The sequence below is a fragment of the Elephantulus edwardii genome, unplaced genomic scaffold (assembly GCF_000299155.1).
Source record: "Elephantulus edwardii isolate Elephantulus edwardi_28Jun2011 unplaced genomic scaffold, EleEdw1.0 scaffold00234, whole genome shotgun sequence".
Taxonomy (NCBI): domain Eukaryota; kingdom Metazoa; phylum Chordata; class Mammalia; order Macroscelidea; family Macroscelididae; genus Elephantulus; species Elephantulus edwardii.
The window spans coordinates 614,958-636,759 of NW_006399984.1; the positions used below are offsets into that span (position 1 = coordinate 614,958).

Sequence of the window (21,802 nt, forward strand, 5' to 3'; positions counted from 1 at the left end):
ACTCTGAATAACCAAAGCACTTCTGAAAAATAAAAACGAAGTGGGAAGTACAGTATTCTCTGACCTCAAAAACAGAGTATGGTCCTGGTAGAATGGCAATCACATAGACCAATGGAAAAGAATTAATAACCCAGAAATGGACCTCTCTGTCTGTGGTCAACTGATACTCGACAGGAAAATAAATAAAACCTATCAAATGGTAATACAACAACCTCTTCAATACGTAGTGCTGGCTGTTATCTGCGGAAACTTGAAACAGGATCCACATCTCACATCATACACAAAAATCAACTCAAGATGCATCAGAGACCTGGCAGTGAAGCACAAAACCACAAGAAGCAAAATGGGACCAAGTTTAGAAGTAAGTCTATGTTATGAAGAGCCATGCAATATGGAGAGGATAAAATTGATGAATGGAACATTCTAAAGATTAAATCTCTGTTCTCATAAAAATCTTTTCCCAACAGGGTGAAAAAAACCCTACTGATTGGGGGGATAAAACTGTTTGAATATCATCTCAGACAAGGGTCTTGTAACAAAAGTTTACAGAATACTCCTGGGCCTCTAGAAGAAAGAGAGTAATAGACCAATTACAAAACGGGCAAAAGATGTTGAAAGACTTTTCACAAAGGAAGACATTCAGATGGCCAAAGGATAAATGAAAACAAAACAAAACAAAACAAACTCCAAATTACTGGTAATAAGAGAAATGCAAATCAAAACCACAATGAAATACCATTTCACCCAGTAGCAATGCAAAGTTTAGCACCAAGCAATTATTGCTGGACAGGATGTGGAGAGGTGGGAACTCTCGGACACTGTAGGTGGGATTGTAAAATAGTACAACCATTCTGAAAGGCAGTTAGGCATTTCCTCAAAAATTGAACATAGAAATTCTATACGACCTTCCTATTTCACTACTAGGAATATACCTCAAGGTAATTAGAGCTGAGACACAAACAGATACAAATATGTTTATAGCAGTGTTATTAACCATTGCAAGAACATGGAAATGGCCCAAATGTCCAACCATCTGAATGGATTTAGAAAATGTGATATATTCACACAATAGAATACTATACAGCACTTAGTAGCAAAGATTTAGACAAATACTATGTAACTTGTGAGTGATTGCAGAGCGTTAGGCTGAGTGAACTAACTCAGCCTCATAAAGACAAATGCTGCTTAAGATTATTATTGTAAAAATAGAAATATAACGAGTAAAATTTATAATACTAGTATTACAAGAATTAAAAAAATAACTAATAAAACATGTATTAAAACCCTAGTGGGAAAGGAGTGTGAGCAGAGGAGTAAGGACAGATGGGGCAAAACCACAGAGTTACACAATTTGGTGGATTGACGGAGAGGGAACAGTAAATGGGAGATCCAGGTGAAAAGACAGGGTAATTATGGGCAAGGTCTAATGGTTTTATAAAATGTAATGCAGGAGAATGATTATATGGAACACAATATGAATGAAGCATGGTGTGAAACACAATATATATTGAATTTATAAGCAAACCCATACAAATTATCTTAAAGTTTAATAAAGGAAATTTATTTGATAAGCCAAAAGATTTTTGGTGGCTTTTTTCTTCCTGCCTTGCTAAAGATTAATGGATAAATTTGAGATTTTTAGGATTTTTAATATTAAAAGTATTGATATTATAGTTGATAGAGTGTCATGTTGCCAATTCGAATGCACCAAAAGATCCACAGAAAAAGAAAGTCTTTTGCTGTCTAAATTTCTATATTGTTGTTGTTTTCTTCTGTACCATCAAGTCACCAGCAACTCATAGTGACCCTATGTACAACAGCCCTAAACCCTGCTCTATCCTGTGCCAATCTCACTATCTCTGACACATCTACTCCCATTATCTCAGTAACTGAATCAATCCATTTAATAGAGGGTCTTCCTCTCTAGTGCTGTCCCTCCACCCTCCCAAGCATGATGTCTCTCTCTAAGGACTGGTCCCTCCTTACAACATGTCCAAAGTATGTCAGATGAAGCTTCAGAATCCTTGCCTCCGAGAAACAGCCTGATTTAACCCTCTCTAGGATGAACCTGTTCCTTTTCTTAGCAATGCATGATATATTCAATACTCTTCTCCAACACTACAGCTCAAAGGAATCAATGCTCCTATCCTCTCTAGTCATTGTCCAGCTCTCGGATGCATAGTAAATGAATGCAAAGATCATGGCCTGTATCAAGTGCACCTTAATCTTCAGAATGACATCATTGCTCTTTAGAACTTTGGAGAGGTTTCTAACAGCACACTTACCCAATGCAATAATTTTTTTTATTTTCCTGGCTGCTAGTGCAAAGTCTGTTGATTATGGAGCCAAGCAAACTAAAGCTTTATCAATGTGCTCACCATCTATCATGATGCTGTCAATGAGCACAGTGGTGGAAATCTTTATTTTCTTGATACTGAGCTTTAATTCGTATTGAAGGCTGCAGTACTTGACTTTCTGCAGAAAGTTTTTCAGGTCCTCCTCAGTTTCAGCAAGCAAGGTTGTATCATCTGCATAGTGCAGATTGTTGATGAATCTTCCTCCAACCCTGATGCCACATTTCTCCTCATACAGCCCAGCCTCCCAGATAATCTGTTCTGCATATAGATTGAAAAGTTATGGAGATAGGACACATTTCAGACATACACCCTTCCCAATTTTGAATCATGCAGTGTTTCCTTGCTCTGTTCTGACAACTGCCTCCTGATCCAAGTATAGGTTTCGCATTGTTGTTGTTGTTGTTATGTGCCATCGAGTGGTTTTCGACTCATAGCGACCCTATGCACAACAGCCCTAAAACTTGCTCTGTCCTGTGCCAACCGCACTGCCTCTGACACACCCATCCCGATTACCCCAGTCACCGAATCAATCCATCTCATAGAGGGTCTTCCCCTCCTGCGCTGCCCCTCCACCCTCCCAAGCATGATGTCCCTCTCCAAGGACCCATCCCTCCTGGCAACATGTCCAAAGTATGTCAGACGAAGCCCGAGAATCCTTGCCTCCAAGGAGTAGGTTGGTTTAATCCTCTCCAAGATGAAACTGTTTGTTTTCCTGGAAATCCATGGTACATTCAATACTCTTCTCCAGCACCACAGCTCAAAAGCATCAACTCTCCTTCTGTCCTCCCTAGTCATTGTCCAACTCTCTGATGCATAACAAGCGATTGCAAAAACCAGGAGGAACTAAAAAAACAAACAAACAAACAAAAACAACAGTCCAGAACAGACATTAGAGGGCATGGAAAAACAAGAAATCATGATCCAAAATATGAGGTCCAATGTTTCAGATGCTGTCAACAGGATGAAAAGACATATAAACAGAGTTGAAGAGATGGAACACAGAATCAGTGAAACAGAAGATAGAATTATCACCAGTGTTGTGCTAGAACAAGAAACAGAATCAAAAAGGAAGGAAAAAGAAAAAAAGCCTAAGAATATTATGGGACACCATCAAGAGAAAAAGCATGTACATCATTGGAATTCCAGAACAGGAAGAAACAAAGTAAAGACATTCAAAAAGTTGTGGAAGAATTACTAGAAGAAAATTTCCCAGGCATAATAAATAAAGAATGAGAGAACATATATTTAAGAAGCTGAGAGAACACCATATAGAATGGACCCTAAAAGAAAAACACCAAGGCATATCAGGCTCACATCTTCCAGAACCAAAGATAAGGAGAGAATTCTGAAAGCAGCAAGGGAGAAAAAAAAAGTAACCTATAAGGGAGAGTAAATGAGATAAAATGCCGATTTCTCAACAAACTATGAGAGCAAGAAGACAGTGGAATGACATAGCTTGAACATTCAAACAACACAACTGTTAATCAAGAATATTGTACCCAGCAAAATTTTCCATCAAATATGAGAAGAGATCAAAATATTCCCAAAAAAAACAGAACTTAAGGCAAGACAAGCATTGCAGGAAACACCAAGAGACATCCTTCTTACAGAGGTGCCACAGAAAACAGGATGGACCAAAGTAACTAGCACCAACACCAAAAAGAACTCAATACAATGATAGCAATACAATAATGCTTCTCAATAATCACACTGAATGTGAACTATTTAAATGCAGCAGTGAAGAGAAAAAGAGTAGCAGATTGGATAAAAACAAATACAAAAACAAAACCTCAAACAACCAGTCAAAATACTCTCTAGGAGAGACACTTGAAAAGTGAAAAAGAGAAAGACTAACAATAAAAGGGTGAGAAAAAATGTAGCAAACAAATGACAACCAGAAAAAAGCCGGAGTAGTGATATTGATCACTGATAAAATATATGTCAATGCAAAAACCATCACAAAGGACAACGAAGGTCACTACATAAGCTTGAAAGGGTCAATAGAATATGAGGACATAACGATAATAAATATCTATGCACCAAATGATAGACCTGCAAAATATATTAAACAAACACTGACAAAACTGAAAAATGAAATAGGCAAAACTACTATAGAATTTGGAGACATCAATACACCTTTCTCAAGAAAAGGTAGAACTACCAGAAAGAAACCCAACAGAGATCCTAAAGAATTAAACCACACAAAAACCCAACTTGATCTCTCATAGATATTTATAGGCTAATGCACCCCCAAAAGCACAGTATTCCTTCTTCTCCGATATGCATAGAATATTTTGCAGAATAGATCACATCTTGAGCCACAAGGCAAGAAAAATAAATTTAATTTAATTAAAATTAAATTTTAAAAAATGTAAAAATATAGAAATAATGCAAAGCATCTTCTCAGACCACAATGCTACAAAATTAGAAATTAAAAATAAGAGGATAAAAGAGAAAAAAACCCATACATTTGGAAGTTGAATAACACATTGCTTGAACAATAGTAGGTACAAGAAGAAATAAAAAATGAAATAAAAGATTTTTTTAAACAAATGGCAATGAAAAAAAACTTACCAAAACCTCTGGGAAACAGACAAAAGAGTAATCAGAGGTCAATTTATAGCAATAAGCAAACACATCAAAAATCAGGGGGGAAAATAACCATTGATTCTCTAACCTAACATCTTCAACAATTGAAAAAGAAAGGCAAGAAAATCTGACATCCTCTAAAACAACTGAAATTATAAAAATTAGGGCAGAAAGAAATGAAATAGATAACAGAAAAATAATTGAAACCATCAACAAAACTAAGAATGGGTTCTTTGAAAAAGTCAATAAAATCGACAAACAACTAGCACAACTAACTAAGGAAAAGAAGGAAAAGACACAAATAATCCAATTAAAAGATGAAATGGGCAACATCACAACAGAAACAAGTAAAATAAAATGGCTAACAATGGGATATTACGGAAAACTATGCTCAAACAAATATGAAAACTTAGAGGAAATGGACAAATAGTTAGAAATTCACACTCTACCTAAAGTGACTCCAATCAATATTGAACACCTGAATAGACCTATTACAAGAGAAGAAATTGAAAAGTTAATAAAAAAACTTCCAGCCAAAAAAAGCCCTGGACAAGATCGTTTTACAATTGAATTTTATCATTCAGAAAACTGTCACCAATTATACGTAAACTAAGAAAAAAGAAAAATACAGAATTCTTCAAGACTCATTCTTTGAAGCAAACATATCCTTGATTGCAAAGCAAAGTAAGTACACCACCAGAATTGGAAACTATAGGCCAGTATCTCTCATAAACATAGATGCAAAAATCCTGAATAAGATACATAAAAAAAATAATTCACCATGACCAAATGGGATTCATAATGAGTGTGCAAGGATGGTTCAACATAAGAAAAACAATCAATGTAATTCATCACATTAACAAAGCAAAGAACAAGAACCATATGATCCTATAAATTGATGCTGAAAAGGCCTTTAACAAAATCCAACACCCTTTTCTGATTAAAACACTCATCAAAATAGGATTAGAGGGAAACTTCCTCAACATATTAAAAAGTATATATACAAACCCGATAGCCAACATTGTTGTCAATGAAGAGTGATTAAAGGCATTCCCTTTAAGAATAGGAAATAAGCAAGAATGCTCACTATCACCTGTCCTATTCAAAATTGTATTAGAAGCCTTAGTGACAGCAATAAGACAAGAGAAGGAAGTACAAGGTGTCCAAATTGGTAAAAAGGAAGTAAAATAATCTCTATGTGCAGATGATATTATAGTATAATTAGAAAACCCTAGAGATTCAGCAAGAAAACTACTGGACATAGCTGACCAATTCAGCAAAGTGGCAGGACACAAGATTAACATACAAAAATCATTTGGATTTCTCTACAGTGACAAAGAGAATACAGGACTAGAAACAAGAAAAACAACACCTTTTACAATAGCTAATCACACGATTAAATACTTGGGAGTTTATCTAACCAGAGAACAAAATATCCATTCAAAGAAAATGAAAAACCTTTACTCAAGAAACAAAAAAAGACCTGGAGAAATGGAAAAATATACTTTACTTGTGGATAAGAGAACTCAATATTGTGAAAATGGCAATAATATCAAAGGCAATTTACAATTCAGTGCAATTCCAATACATATACCAAATTGATTCTTCAACAAGGTGGAAAAGGCAATCTCCAATTTCATTTGTAATGAAAAGAGTCCCCGAATAAGCAAAGCACTCCTTAAAAAGAGATACAAGGGGAAAAAAATCAAAGAGAGAGAGAGAGAGAGAGAGATACAAGGTAGGAGGTATCTCACTCCCTGATTTCAAATCCTACTACACTGCTGTGGTGGTCAAGACAGCATGGTACTGGTACAATGACCAGACACATAGATCAATGGAATAGAATTGAGAATCCAGAAATCAGCCCATCTACCTATAGTCAACTGATTTTTGACAAGGAGGTGAAATCAGTTAAGTGGGGAAACAATAGCTTTTTTAAAAAAATGGTGTTGGCAAAATTGGAAAACTATCTGTAGAAAACTCAAGCAAGAGCCACACCCCACCACACACAAAAACCAACTAAAATTGGATCAAGAACCTAGTACTAAAATCAAGGAGTATAAATCTCATTTTTTAAAAAAAACTTGGAAGAACTCTAGTAGTCATAATCTACAATATGAACTGTCTTCCAAGCATCTTGAAAATTCTACAACCAGGAGAGGATTCAATAGATGAATGGGATCTTCTAAGAATCAAATCCCTTTGCACATCCAAAAACTTCTCCTACAGGCTTAAATGGGAAGGCACAGACTGGGGGAAAAAGTATTTGGTAATGACATGTCAGATAAGGGCCTTATATTTAGAATTTATAAAATACTTGAGCACCACCACAAAATAAAAGTAAACAACTCACTCTCAAAACGTGCATGGGAAATGAACTGACACTTTCCCAAAGAAGACATTCAGAAGGCAAACACATGAAAAAGTGTTCGAAACCCCTAGCTCTAAGAGAGATGCAAATAAAAACCAACTATAAAATATCATCTTACTCCAATAAGAAGAATAAAATTCAATAGAGAAGCAAACAACAAATGCTGGCAAGGTTTTGGAGAAACTAGAATCTTTATTCACTGTTGGTGGCAGCATAAAATGGTGCATCAACTATGGAAGGTAGTATGTCGCTTTCTCAAAAAGTTGGAAATAGAAATACCATTTGACCCAACAATTTCAGTACTTGGAATATGCCCTAAAGAAACCATAACTGCCATTCAGGCACACCCATATTTGCTGCTGCTTTGTTTACAACATCAAAGAGTTGGAAACGACTCAAATGCCCATAAACAAATGAATGGATATAGAAACTGGGGTATATTTATGCAGTGGAATAGTATGCTACCTTGAAAAACAAGGAACTCATGAAATATTATGCAAAATGGATAATCCTGGAGGACATTATGCTGAGTGAGATATCTCAGTCACAAAAGGACAAATACTGCCTATTTCCAATGTTGTAAAATGGGACTGACATCAGGGTTGGGGGAAACTTAAGAAAAGAGGGAATACATAATGTATATAACATTGAAATAGATGAGGGACAGAACTGTTTAAAAGGAATATATGATTAGGTATTATTTTTGAGATAAGAGTCCAGAAAAGTAAAGTGGACTTGGGGTGGGGAAGGAGAGGATTGTATAACTATGATTTTTTTTTTAATCTTCAAGGAGAAGAGCAAATTGAGTAGGGAGGAAAGTGTGCAACAATGTAAATTGTAAATTCAAATTCTCTATAAACTTTCATTAACTTTTTTAAATAAAGAAATCAACAACTCCACAAGGAAAGTTGTTGTTTTTGTTGTTATTAGCTGCCATAGGGTTGAGTATGACTCATTGTGAACTTATGAACCAAAGATCTGAATTCTGTTTTATTCTATGCCATCTTCACTCTTTTTGAAACACAAAAGCACACTGCAGCATTGTGTCCAATCCACGTGTTTGAGGGTCTTCCTCTCCTTAGCTAACTCTCAGTCTTCCCAGCATCATGTCCTTCTTCAAGGTATATCTCTTCCTAACAACATGCCTAAAGTATGTGAGGCGAAGCCTCATCATTCCTGCCTCCTAAGAATGCTCTGTTTTCACTCCAAGACCTATCTGTTCATTCTCTTCGCCATCCATGGTATGTTCAGTGCTCTTCTCCAACACCATGGCTCAAAGTCATCAATTATGTTTCTGTTATCCTTATTCATTATCTAGCTCTCAGATTCACAGTAGGTAATCAGAAACACTAAGGCCTGAAGGAGATGCACCTTAGTCCTGAAACTGACATGATTAATCCTCAATAATATGGAGAGGTTCTTAACTGCAGATTTTTTCCAAGGCAATTCCTGAGTGCTGGTACCAAGGGTGTTAATTAAGGATTGAAGCAAGATGAAGCTGTTGACAGTTTCAATCTCCTCTCCATCCATCATGACACTTCCTATAAGCCCAGTGGTAAGAATCTTTGTCTTCTTGACATTGAGATGCAATCTGTACTGAAGGCAGCATTCCTTGACCTTCTGTAACAAGTACTTCAATTCCTACTCACTTTGAGCAAGCAAGGTTGTGTCATCTGCATAATGCAGGTTATTGATGAGACTCCCTCTAATCCTGACGCTACACTCCTCTTCATAGAATCCAACTTCTCAGATAATTTGCACCTGATACAGGTCATGGTCTTTGCAATAACTTACTATACATCAGAGAGATGGACAATGACTAGGGAAGCTAGAAGGAGAGTTGATTTCTTTGAGCTGTGGTGTTGGAGAAGAGAATTGAATATTCCATGGACTGCTAAGGAAATGAACAGGTTCATCCTAGAGAGGGTTAAACTAGGCTGCTCCTTGGAGGCAGAGATTCTGAAGTTTCATCTCACACACTTTGGACACGTTGCAAAGAAGGATCAGTCCTTGGAGAGGGACTTCATGCTTGGGAGGGTGGTGGGACAGCACAGGAGAGAAGATCCTCTATTAGATGGATTAATTCAGTGACTGGCGTAATGGGGTTAGGAGTGTTGGAGACAGTGAGATTGGCACAGGATAGAGCAGGGTTTAGAGCTGTTTTAGGTAGGATCTCTATAAGTTTCAGGCAACTCGACTGCACACAACAACAACAATACAGATTGAATAGTTATGGAAGTAGGAGACATCAATCTACCATTTTCCATGAAGAACAGACCAATTAGAATGAAGAATAACAAAAACACAGAAGAAATAAAAAAAAATTTATAAACTGATCTCATAGACATATATAGAACATTCCATCCAAGAAGAATACAATACATTTTTCTCCAGTGTACATGGAATATTCTCCAGAATAGACCTTATTTTAGGGCATAAACCAAGTCTCAATATATTACAAACACTGAAATACTTAAAAACATCTTTTGAGATCACAATGCTATAAAATTAGAAATCAACAGGAAGATCAAGGAGAGGGGGGATCAAGTACCTAGAAACTAAATATAAAAGTACGTAGAAACTAAACCCACTAGTTGAGCACTAGTGAGTAACAGTAAAAATTTAAAAATTACTTGAAACAAATAAAGGATGGAAAAACAACATACTAACAACATTGAGACAAAGCAAACCTAATATTCCGAGGTCAATTTATATCAATAAATGTAAATATTAAAAAAGAAGAAAAAGGGCACACCACCTTCCACTCTCCCTCATCTCTCCCATGTCCTGCCCTAAGTCACTGCATAACTTCCATCAGTGACCTAGAGGGACACTTTTCAGTATAGGTAGGAGTGCACCATGAATTAGAGAGGTAAGTATCAGAGCCTACTTGCAAAGATTTTCCCCAGCATTGGTCCAACTGTTCTGCCCCAACCCAGAGACCTATAGGTACTGAAAGCAGCCCATATGCCCTTGGCCTTTAGGACATATAGACATGCACCACACCAACAACAGAATAAGTTAACAAATTTTTAGAGACGCCATCTTGCTTAAACACAAACAGAGATACAAAATGTAAACATGCACAACACACAAGAAGAAACTGAGCAGGTCATAAAATTGCTACCAACAAAAAAATCTCTGGCCTAGACAGCTTCAACGGTGAATTGTACCAAACATTCAGAAAAGAGCAGATCTATAGAAAAAAAATGGAATATTCTTGAATTCATTTTAGAAAACAAGCTAAACACTGATACCAAAGCCACACAGTGATACCAGTTGCTTGGCTTCACAATCAACACTCTTAGCACCAACAATCAGGAAATAAAAAGATGAATTGCACTAGGAAAGTCTGCTATTAAGGACCTTTCCAGACTACTGAAAACCAGCAATGCCAGTATGGAGACAAAGGTGTGTCTGTTCCAGGACATGGCCTACACAATTACTTGTTATGCATCTGAGAGCTGAACAATACATAAGGATACTAGAAGAAATATCTATGTTTTTGAGCTGTGATGCTGGAGAAGAGTGCTGAACATACAGTGGACTGCCAGGAGAACAAACAGGTCTTACTGGATAGAGTAAAATCAGGCTGCTTCTTGGAGGCAAGGATTTTGAAGCTTTATCTCACATACTTTGAGGACATGGCCAAGAGGGACCAGTCCTTAGAGAGGGATATCATGTTAGGAAGGGTGGAGGGACAACGCAGGAGAGGAAGACTCATGATCAGATGGATTGACTCAGTGACGAGAGAAAGGGGATAAAGTCTGACAGAGAATGATTAAACTGGCTCAAGATAAGAGCTAATGTGCATAGGGTCATTGTGAGTCACAGATGACTATATGGCACATAACAACAACAACATACACAAATATTTCTATGAACATTATTGTTTGTGGTTGTTGTTGTTATGTGCCATCCAGTCGCTTGCGACTCATAGCGACTCTATGTACAAGAGCTCTAAATGCTCTTCTATCCTGTGCCAACCTAGCCATCTCAAACGCACTTATTCCCACAGCTCCAGTCACAGAATTGATCCATCTCATCAAAGGTCTTCCTCTCCTTCACCATCCCTCCACTCTGCCAAAAATGATGTCCCTCTCCAAGGATCCAAAAACTTTTGGAACAATATGTCAACAGAGAACTGCCAGGTGTGCAGGCTGGGTTTAGGTGAGGTCGTGGTACTAGGGATATTATAGCTAATGTTAGATGGATCTTGGCAGAAAGCAAAGACTATCAGAAGAATGTCTATCTGTGATTAATTGACTATGCAAAGGCTTTTGACTGTGTGGGTCACAACAAACTGTGACTGACTCTGAGAAGAATGGGAATCCCAGAACATTTGATTGTGCTAATGCGAAACCTATACTTGGACCAAGAGGCAGTAGTCAGAACAGAGCAAGGAGACACTACATGGTTCAAAATCAACAAGGGGGTTTGTCAGGGATGTATTCTGTTGCCATACCTTATCAATCTGTATGCAGAACAGATCATCTGAGATGCTGGGCTGTAAGAAGAGGAATGTGGCATCAGGATTGGTGGAAGAATCATCAACAACCTGTGTTATGTAGATGACACAACCCTGCTTGCTGAAACTGAGGAGGACCTGAATGAAGCGCTTGGGGCAGAAGATCAAGGACTGCAGCCTCCTATATGGACTGAAGCTCAACATCAAGAAAACAAAGCTTCTCACCGCTGGACCAGTTGGCAGCATCAGTATGGATGGTGAAGAGATTGAGATAGTTAACAGTTTTGGTTTACTTGGCTCCACAATCAACACTCTTTGTAACAGGAGCCAGGAAATCAAGAGACGAATTGCACTGGGAAAGTCGGCTGTGAGGGACCTCTCAAGAGTACTGAGACTAAGGTGCTTCTGATCTGGGCTATAATCTTCACAATTATGTGCTATGCATCAGAGAGTTGGATAGTGAATAGGGTTGATAGAAAGATAATTGATGCCTTTGGGCTGTGGTGCTGGAGAAGAGTGTTGAACATACCATGGACTGCTAGGAGAACAAACAGGTTTGTCCTGGAGAGGGTGAAGCCGGAAGGCTCTTTGGAGTCAAGGATTCTGAAGCTTTGTCTGACATATTTTAGGCATATTGCAAGGAGGACTATGAACATATGTTCAAATATTGGCAACAAAATCTTGGCCTACAGAATCCAACATCGTATTTTTTTTTTAAAAAATCCCATTATGATGAAGTGGGATTCATACCAGGTGTACAAAGAAAGATAGGATAAGGAATCAAGGTTACTCATAATATAAAAAACCAAAACAAAAAAACCAAAAAAAAGGAAAAGAACTACATGATGGTATGAGTTGATGCATTTGAAAAAATTCCACACTAATAAAAAAATTTACTAACAAAAAGCTCAACAAAATAGGAATAGAAAGATAATTTCTTAACATAAAAGCACCTGCTTAATGTTGAACTAAAACAAAGTATTGGAAAAATAAAGTATCAAAAATACTATATTGCCTAAGAGGGTTTAAAGAGCAGAATGTTGAATGAAATAACTCAGTAACAAAAGAAAAAATGCTACATAAGATTGTTAATGTGAAAATATGAGGTAACTGAAGGGTTAGGGGGAGTGAGAAGACAGAATTTGTAGACAAAGAACACTATATGGACTAAGACAAGGGAGGAGCAACCTGGAAAGACTCAAGATAGACATTATGGTAATTGAAATTAGTAAATAGGAACAAGAAATAGGTAGAATAATTCAAAAGGAGAAGGGGAGATAGGATTTGGGAGAACAAAGAGATTAATGGGTGGCTGAAGGTGTGTGAAGGAATAGGCAAAGTGTAAAGGGCATTTGATGAGATGAAGGATAAAAGTCATTGGTTAGCAGTAACTAGTATAAAACACAGAAATGATTGTATAAAACAAAATAAACATGAATTAAACAATGCTTATAAATGATTATATGCAAATCAATAACAAAATATACAGGGTCAAAACATAGATGAAGGCTGTACACATGGAATTCACCTGATGGTATGCATAGGATTCAGATAGATTACATCTGTAGGAAGAACCGCTGGGGAAACTTAATATCAGCCATGAAAACTAAGCCAGGTGCTGATTGTGGAACAGACCACCAACTACTCATATGCAAGTTCAAGCTGAAGCTAAGGAAAATTAAGTCAAATTCATAGAAACCAAAATATTATCTCGAGTCTATCCCACCTGGATTTCAAAACCATCTCAGAAAAAGTTTGAGGCCTTGAACACAAAGGAGCTAAGACCAGATGACCTGTGGGATGATATTAAGCATATCATCCAGGAAGAATGCAAAAGCTCACTACAAAGACAAATGAGGAAGAAAAGACCAAAATGGATGTCAGAGGAGACTTTGAATATTGCACTAGAGTGCTGAGAAGCTGAAGCAAAGGGAAGAAATCAAGATATTAAGGAGTTGAACAGAAGATTTCGAAGGGCAGCATGGGAAGAAAAAGCAAAGTATTATAATGAAATATACAAATAGTTGGAGTCAGAAAATCAAAGGGCTCAAAGAACCGATGAACAAATTCAAGCCTCGAGTTGCAATACCTAAGGATGCTTTGGGCAGAATATTAAATGATTCAGGAAATATTAAAAAAAGATTGAAAGAGTAGATAGAGTCATTGTATCAAAAGGAATTATTGGACACAGAATCATTTCATGAAACAAAAAAATGTATGAGTAAGAGCCTGTGGTGATGAAGGAAGAAATACAAGCTGCTCTGAAAGAATTTGCATAAAACTAGGCCCCAGTAATTGATGGTATACCAATTGATATATTTCAACAAACAGATGTTGGTGTAGATGTGCTCATCAAGTTGTGCCAAGAAATCTGGAGAACAACCACTTGGCCAACTGCCTGGAAGTGATGCATATTTGTTCCTATTCCAAAGAAAGGTGATTCAACAATGTAGAAATTATCGAACAATATCATTAATATCACATGCAGGCAAGATTCTGCTGAAGATTATCTGAGAACAACTAGAACAGCACATCAACAGAGAACTTCCAGAAGTACAGGCTGGGCTTAGAAAAGGTTGTGGTACTAGGGATATTGTAGCTAATGTTAGATGGAAATCAGGGAATACTAGAGGAATATCTGTGTTTCATTGATTATGCAAAGGTGTTTGACTGTGTGGGCCACAAGAAACTGTGGCTAACTCTGAGAAGAATGGGAATTCTAGAACATTTCATCGTGTTTATGTGAATATTATGCTTGGACCAGGAGATAGTAGTCAGAACAGAACAAGGAAACACTGCCTAGTTTAAAGTTGTGAAGGGTGTACTCCAGGGATGTGCCCTATCTCCATACTTTTTCAATCTATATGCAGAACAGATTATTCGGGAGGCTGGGCTGAATGGGGAGCAATGTGACATCAAGATTGGAGAAGATTCATCAGCGATCTGTGTTATGCAGATGAGAAAATCCTGCTTGCTGCAACTGAGGAGAACTTGAAGCACTTGCTGTGGAAGGTCAGGAACTCAAGCCTTCAGTATGGATTGAAGCTCAATAAAAAAAAAAAAAAAAGATTCTCACCACTGGTCCAATTAGCAGCATCATGCTAGATGGTGAAGAGATTGAGATTGTAAACAGCTTTAGTTTGCTCTTGGCATCAGCATCCAGAAAATATTAAGTAGTGAGCACTGGGGATGAGATGCTCTTGGCACGGCTAGCAGGTGCTGGAGGCAAGATGTTTGGTCTGGGATGCTGTTTCTAGTTATCTAGTAGAAGGTTGAGCTTGTGGTTCTCAGTCAGAGTAAAATTCTGCTTGTTTAAAAGCTAGCTGAGAGACCCGAGAATATCCAAGTTATGATGAGATTACTTCTGATGGCTTAGGAGGCACCAAGTGGCAGAGCACTCAAACTTGGAAAGTGTTTTTGTTGGCCTCAGAGGTGCCTAGAACAGACTGCCTGGCTAGGTATGGTGTATTTGCCAGTGTGAGGGATAGATGTAGGCAGGGTACTCTGGTTTCTTTAGCTGACGTGCAAAGATGAAGAGTCGGGAGGTGCACATGAGGAGCCAGATCCATGAGGGTGGTACATCTAAGCTCACAGCAGCTAAGATGGTGTACCACTCCTGGCAAGATGTTTGGGGACAATGTGGATCCATTCCTAACCGACAGAGATATCCTGACATCGATATTCACTGACAGCTAATCTCAAGATGCCCAAGGACTGCATTTGTTGTCCCAAATATAGGCAAAGCACTTGGCAGGCTCAAAAATCTGCAAGTTTGGAAGCAAAATCTTTAGTCAGAGATGGTGCCTTACTAAATATAGGGGCTGATTACAGCCTGAAACTACTGTCTCTCTGCAGCATGGAACATCCTGCCAACTCTCTGAATGTGCAGCTGTGCACATGCTTCTGGTGCCAGATAGAAGGTAGGTAGAGCTGGTCATTTGGTGGACATCAAGAGGGATAGTAACTCCCCTGATTTTTGGCTCTATAAGGAGAAAAATGGAAAATACCCCTTTTATCCAGCTACTGGTGTAGACACTACTAGAATCCTGAATTTGTGTACTAATCAGAAAGTTGCTTACAAGAACTCAAAATGGCTACATATTTGTTATCTTTGTTTTCTAGTTTGAAGAGAATATGGGCTGTCATCTGCCTAATCCATGATCTAATTGGAAGACCAATACTTTTATTTTATTCTTGCTTTTATTTCCAGAAAAGTTGAAAGCAGGGATTTTAGCGTCAGTGTTCATTGTAACACTATACACAATAGCCAAAGGGTGAAAATAATTGAAATGTCCATGGAGCAGATGAATGACAAACAAAATTCATATTCTTGTTGTGGTTAGGTGCTCTACAATAGATTCTGACTCATAGCCACCCTATGTACAATAGAACGAAGCATTGCCATCCCTCTACCATCCACACAACTGTGCTTGAGCCCATTGTCACAGCCACTGTGTTGATTGTTCTCATTAAAAATCTTCCTCTTTTTTCCTGATCCTCTAAATGATGTCCTTCTCAAAGGACTAGTCTTTCCTGGTAAAATGCCTAAAATATATGAAAAAAAAGTCTCATCATCTGCACTTCTAAGGAGCACTCTGGTTGCACTTCTTGCAAGACAGATTTGTTTGCTCTTTTTGCAGATTGTAACATATTCAATATCCTTCAACTATGTTACAAATTAAAGGCATCAATTCTTCTTCAATCTTCCTTATCCAAAGCAAAGTATATCTTTTTTTAAAAAATGAAAATTTTTATTTTATAATGGTTCACTTTAAAAGTTCATATACATGGTTTTTCACACTGTATCTTTCCCATTTCCTTTACCCATCCCTCCCTCTACCCACCAAATTGTGTGGCCCTAGTATTAAGCACCCACTACCTCCTCCAACCCACCCTACCCCTTCCCAGCCTCACCCCTCTACTCCCTCTCGCACCTGCTTGGATCCTCATACATGTTCTACAGTAATGGACTTAAACAGTATTTGTTCTTATGGTTAATTCACTTAGCACAAAGTTTATTCTTTTTTTTTACGAAGTTTATTCTTAAACAAAATGTAGTTTACACATCTGTGGAATATTAATCAGTCATAAATTAAAGGGAAGCTCTGATGTATGCTTCTATGTGGATAAACGACAAACTATCATGCTGAGTGAAATAATTCAAGTCAAAAAGAAAGATATAGCATGAGCCTATTAATAAGAAATTGTCAAGAGAATAGAAAGGAAGCAGTGTAGGTGTGGCCACAAGAAAGCATAAGCAGAGAGAGATAATTGGCACATGAAGTTCAGTCATGAACTGAGTGAGGAAGAAAACTGGAAAAGCAACAAAGTCCCTTCACTAAGAGCATAAGAGAAAAACTTCTCCTAGAATCAGTCACCAGTTAGGACTTCTAGATTATGAGAAAATAATCTTCCTCTAACTATCCTTATTAGTTGAGGAACATCACTGATTTCACATGCAAGAAAGATTTTGCTGAAGATCATACAAAAAACGACTGGAACAGCACATCAACAGAGAACTACCTAAAGTCCAAACTGGATTTAGAAGAGGCCATGACACTAGTGAAATTATAGCTAATGTCAGATGGATCTTAGCTGAAAGCAGAGAGTACCAGAGGAATGTTTTTGTTTCATTGACTATGCAAAGGCATTTGACTTCGTGGATCACAACAAACTGTGGCTGACTTTGAGAAGAATGGGAATGCCAGAACACTTGATTGTGCTTACATGAAAATTATACTTGGCCCAGGAGGCAGTCATCAGAACAGAGAAAGGAAACACTGGTTCAAAATGGGAAGGTTGTGCATCAAGGATGTGTCCTATCTCCATATATTTTCAATCTATATGCAGATCAGATTATCTGGAAGGTTGGGTTCTATGAGGAGAAGTGTGGCATCAGGATTGGAGGTAGATTCATCAACAATCTAAGTTACGATGACAAAACCCTGCTTGCTGAAACTAAGGAGAACCCAAAGCACTTGCTGAGAAGGTCAGTGACTGCAGCCTTCAGTATGGATTGAAGCTCAACATCAAGAAAACAAAGATTCTCACTACTAGGCCGATTGGCAGCATTTTAGATGGTGAAGAGATTGAGTTTGTTGACAGCTTCAGTTTGCTTGGCTCTACAATCAACACTCTTGGTACCAGCAGCCAGGAAATTAAAAGACAAATTGCACTGGGGAAGTCTGATGTCAGAGACCTCTCCAAATCACTGAGGAGCAACGACGTCAATCTGTAGACTAACGTGCACCCGACACAGGCCATGGTCTTTGTTATTATTTGCTACACTTCAGAGAGCTGGCCAATTACTAGGGATGATAGAAAGAGAATTGATGCCTTTGATCTTTGGTGCTGGAGAACAGTATTGAATATACCATGGACTGCTAGGAGAACAAACAAGTTCGTCCCGGAGAGGGTGAGGCCAGGCTGCTCCTTGGAGGCAAAGATTCTGAAGCTCCGTCTTACATACTTTGGACATGTTGCAAGGCAGATCAGTCCTTGGAGAGGGACATCATGCTTGGGAAAACGGAAGGACAGTGCAAGAGAGGAAGACACTTGATAGATGGATTAATTCTGTCTTTGGGGTAATGGGGACAGGCATGTCAGAAACAATAAGGTTGGCAAGAGATAGGACAGGGTTTAGGGCTGTTGTACACAGGGTAGTTATGAATCAGAAGCTACTCAACGGCACATAACAACAACAACTAACCTTACGTAGGGAACTCTGGTGGCCTAGTGGGTAAGGAGTTTGCTTCCAACCCAAAGGCAGATGATTCAAATATCTTAGTGGCTCCATGGGAGAAATATGGGCATGTGATTTACAGTCTTTGAAAACTCATTGGAGGGGCAGTTATGAGTGAGTTCTGACTTGTTAGTAGGACAATCAAGAGTTGAGTTGTGATTCTTAGATAATTATCTCCCATTTAGGATCATTATCCTATTCTGGAATAATAGATATTCTGCCAGAAAATTATAAACAGGAATTGTTTTCTTATTATTTTAAATGGTTAAGTTTCTAATGTGCTGTGCATCCACTAAAAACCCCACCATCTGGATGTAAAATACTTAAAACTTTGCTTTGTATGGGGCTTGAATCCAATTTGAAAATCATCTGCAGCAGCCAGATCCTACAGAGTTTCGTTTGCTGGTTCTGGTGAGGATTAGGGTGGAATGTTGACTCACTAATGGATGTAAGATGATTTGATTCAGCCTCCTATTTAAAAACACTAAATAAGGCTCTTCAGTAATAGTTGCTTTCTATGCAATAGTGTAGTATCTCACTGATATATATCCTTCCTAATTACTGGCATATTCCTTAAAATATGTTAATAAATTTAGAATTCTATTTATTACACTTAGAATACTACTTAAGACATTTTTCCACACACTATTTTTTGTTGCAAATATGTGGTACTTGAAAACATCAATGTATTCTTTTGTCCATGAAACAGAAACATAAAAACATTGTTTCAAAAGAGAGGTTTATTCTGCAAAAATTGAGTATTAAAAAAACAAGTGGCTGAAATGATAATATGAGCAAACAAAAACAAAAACAAATGGGATTACAGCAGGAAAATGTAAGCTGTCTACTATTCACAAGTTCTGTGGATACTTAATATTTAAAACCCTGGAGACTTCACGTTTGTCACCTCCAGAGCATTCTCGGTTCTTCAGTTGCGCACTTGCTTCATTCTCTTGCTGTGGGTTTCCTGCCCTGTCCTCTCTGTGCACCTGTGAGCAGCAAGACTGGGGAAAGGGTTTGATCAACTTTTAAGTTGTGCTGAGGGTGGCCATATTGGCCGGTGAGGTTTCCCTAGTATCAGAGCTCAGCAGGTGGATAGGAGGGAATAAGGAGGAAGAGTGACTTTATGGAGGTCCATGGGACATGCATGTGCTTACTGATTTTGCAAAGGACCTAGATGAAAATGTAATTGAAAGACCAGAAGAAGCTCCCAGGCTAATCCTCCATCTGCAGTTGAAGAGGAAACTGCTGAAAATGGTGTACCAAACGTGAAAGTAACTGAGACTGAAGTCTACAGTGATAATGACCATGATGTTCATGTCATTGTTGGAGACATTAAAACTGGAGAGCCACAGCACCTGTAAATCTTAACATCAATACTGGAAGAAGAGTTTATGGAACAAAAGTTAAAGGCTTAGACCTTGATGCACCTAGGATCATTAATGGAGTTCCTCTACTGGAGGTGGATTTGGATTCTTTTGACATAAACCGTGGTGTAAACCAGGTGCTGATCTTTCTGATTATTTTAATAATGGTTTAATGAATATACTTGGAAAGCTTACTGTGAAAAACAAAAGAGTATACGAATGGGACTTGAGACTCTACATGTGTCCTCCAATACAAGGAAAATTACAGCCCAAGACTACTATGGAAGTGACACCAGGTGCAGAGATCCAAGATGGCAGATTAAATCTTTTTAAAGTACAGTAGAGAAGAATTGGAAATTTAGAGAAGGAAACAGCACTTCCATCAACAAAAACTGAGTTTGCTTCTCCTTCTCTCTTCAAAACTGAATTCCCTCCAAGCAGTTACAGCATGTGTTCTCAGTCTCAGACAAGTTCTTCCTCCAGAAAAGCCATTTTGAGCATTGGAAAGTGGCAGGATCATTATGAGAAGTCTGAATCACCTGATTTAAGGAGATTACCTAGGGCAATTGACGTTATTGGTTAGACTATAACTATCAGCAGAGTAGATGGAAGAAGATAGACGAATGAGAACAGCAACATACAGCTTCTTTCTGAAAGATCTGCTACTGAAGTAGACAACAATGTTAGCAAAAAACACATTCATTTTTTCCTCAGGAGATTCTTTCACCCACCTTCCACTTCCTTCATTTTTTCACCTCTTCCACCAGTCTGCACTGCTCCACCTGTGATTCTACCACCAAGTTTTCCTCCTCCACCAGGTGGTCCACCTCTATCCCTTATACAAACAATTAGAAAGTGGATATTCCCCTGGTGATGACAGTCCTTCTGTGCGTTCTGCATTTCCTTATGACAATGTTGCCTTCCCACACTTCCTGGTTCTACACAATTAAGCAGTGAGACTATTACACCAGAGGAGGAAAAAAGCAAGATAGAGACCGAGACCAGGATGGAGAGCGAGAGCAAGAACAAGAGTGAATCAGAGAAAGTGAGAGCAAGACCACAGACCCACACCCAGCATTGTTAACAGGGATGAAGATCAATACAGACACAGGGAATATACTGAGAGGGTATGTACATTATAGAGAAAACCAAGAGAAAGAGGAACCACACAGATAGAAGGAGGAGACCAGATACAAGTCATTACAAAGCAATAGGAGACATTGTCATCAAAGTGCAGAAGAAGACAGTCACAGGAGACACAAGCACCAAGAACCAAAAAAGAAGCAAAGAAGGAGAAGAAGCTTGGAATGAGCCTGCCCCAAGCAGGAGATCACCAAAGCTATACCTTCAGTAAAGGCATGGTTTGGACCTTTTGTGTATATTAGTGCCAGAAGTAGAATCTATAAATCTTGTTATTTTTCTATATAGTGTTTTTTAAAACTTACTTTTAATTGTGTTCTATTAATATAAAAATTTACTCCCTCCCCTTTCTTTTTTCCAAGTAAAAGTGAGTTTTTCATGTAAAAAAATATTTAATGCCTCACTTTAGCATAGTCATTGTTGTTGTTATGTGCTGTCGAGTCACTTGTGACTCATAATGACTACAACAGTTCTGAACCCTGCTCCATCCTGAGCCAACCTTATTGTTTCTGACACACCTACCCCAATTCTCCAAGTCACTGAGTCAACTCCTCTTATCAAGGGTTTTGCACTGCCCTTCCACCCTCCAAAGCATGATGTTCCTCTCCAAGGACTGGTCCCTACTTCCAACATTCCCAGAGTATGTCACATGGAGCTTCAGAATCCTTGCCTTCAAGAAGCAGCCTGGTTTGACTCTCTCCAGGGTGAACATGCTTGTTCTCCTAATAGTCCATGGCATATTCAATACTATTCTCAAGCACCATAACT

General features: G+C 38.2%; 1 pseudogene; it reads left to right on the forward strand.

The window, feature by feature from the left end:
* Nucleotides 1-297: 297 nt before the first annotated feature.
* LOC102863321 lies at nt 298-21,248 on the forward strand (annotated as a pseudogene).
* Nucleotides 21,249-21,802: the final 554 nt, after the last annotated feature.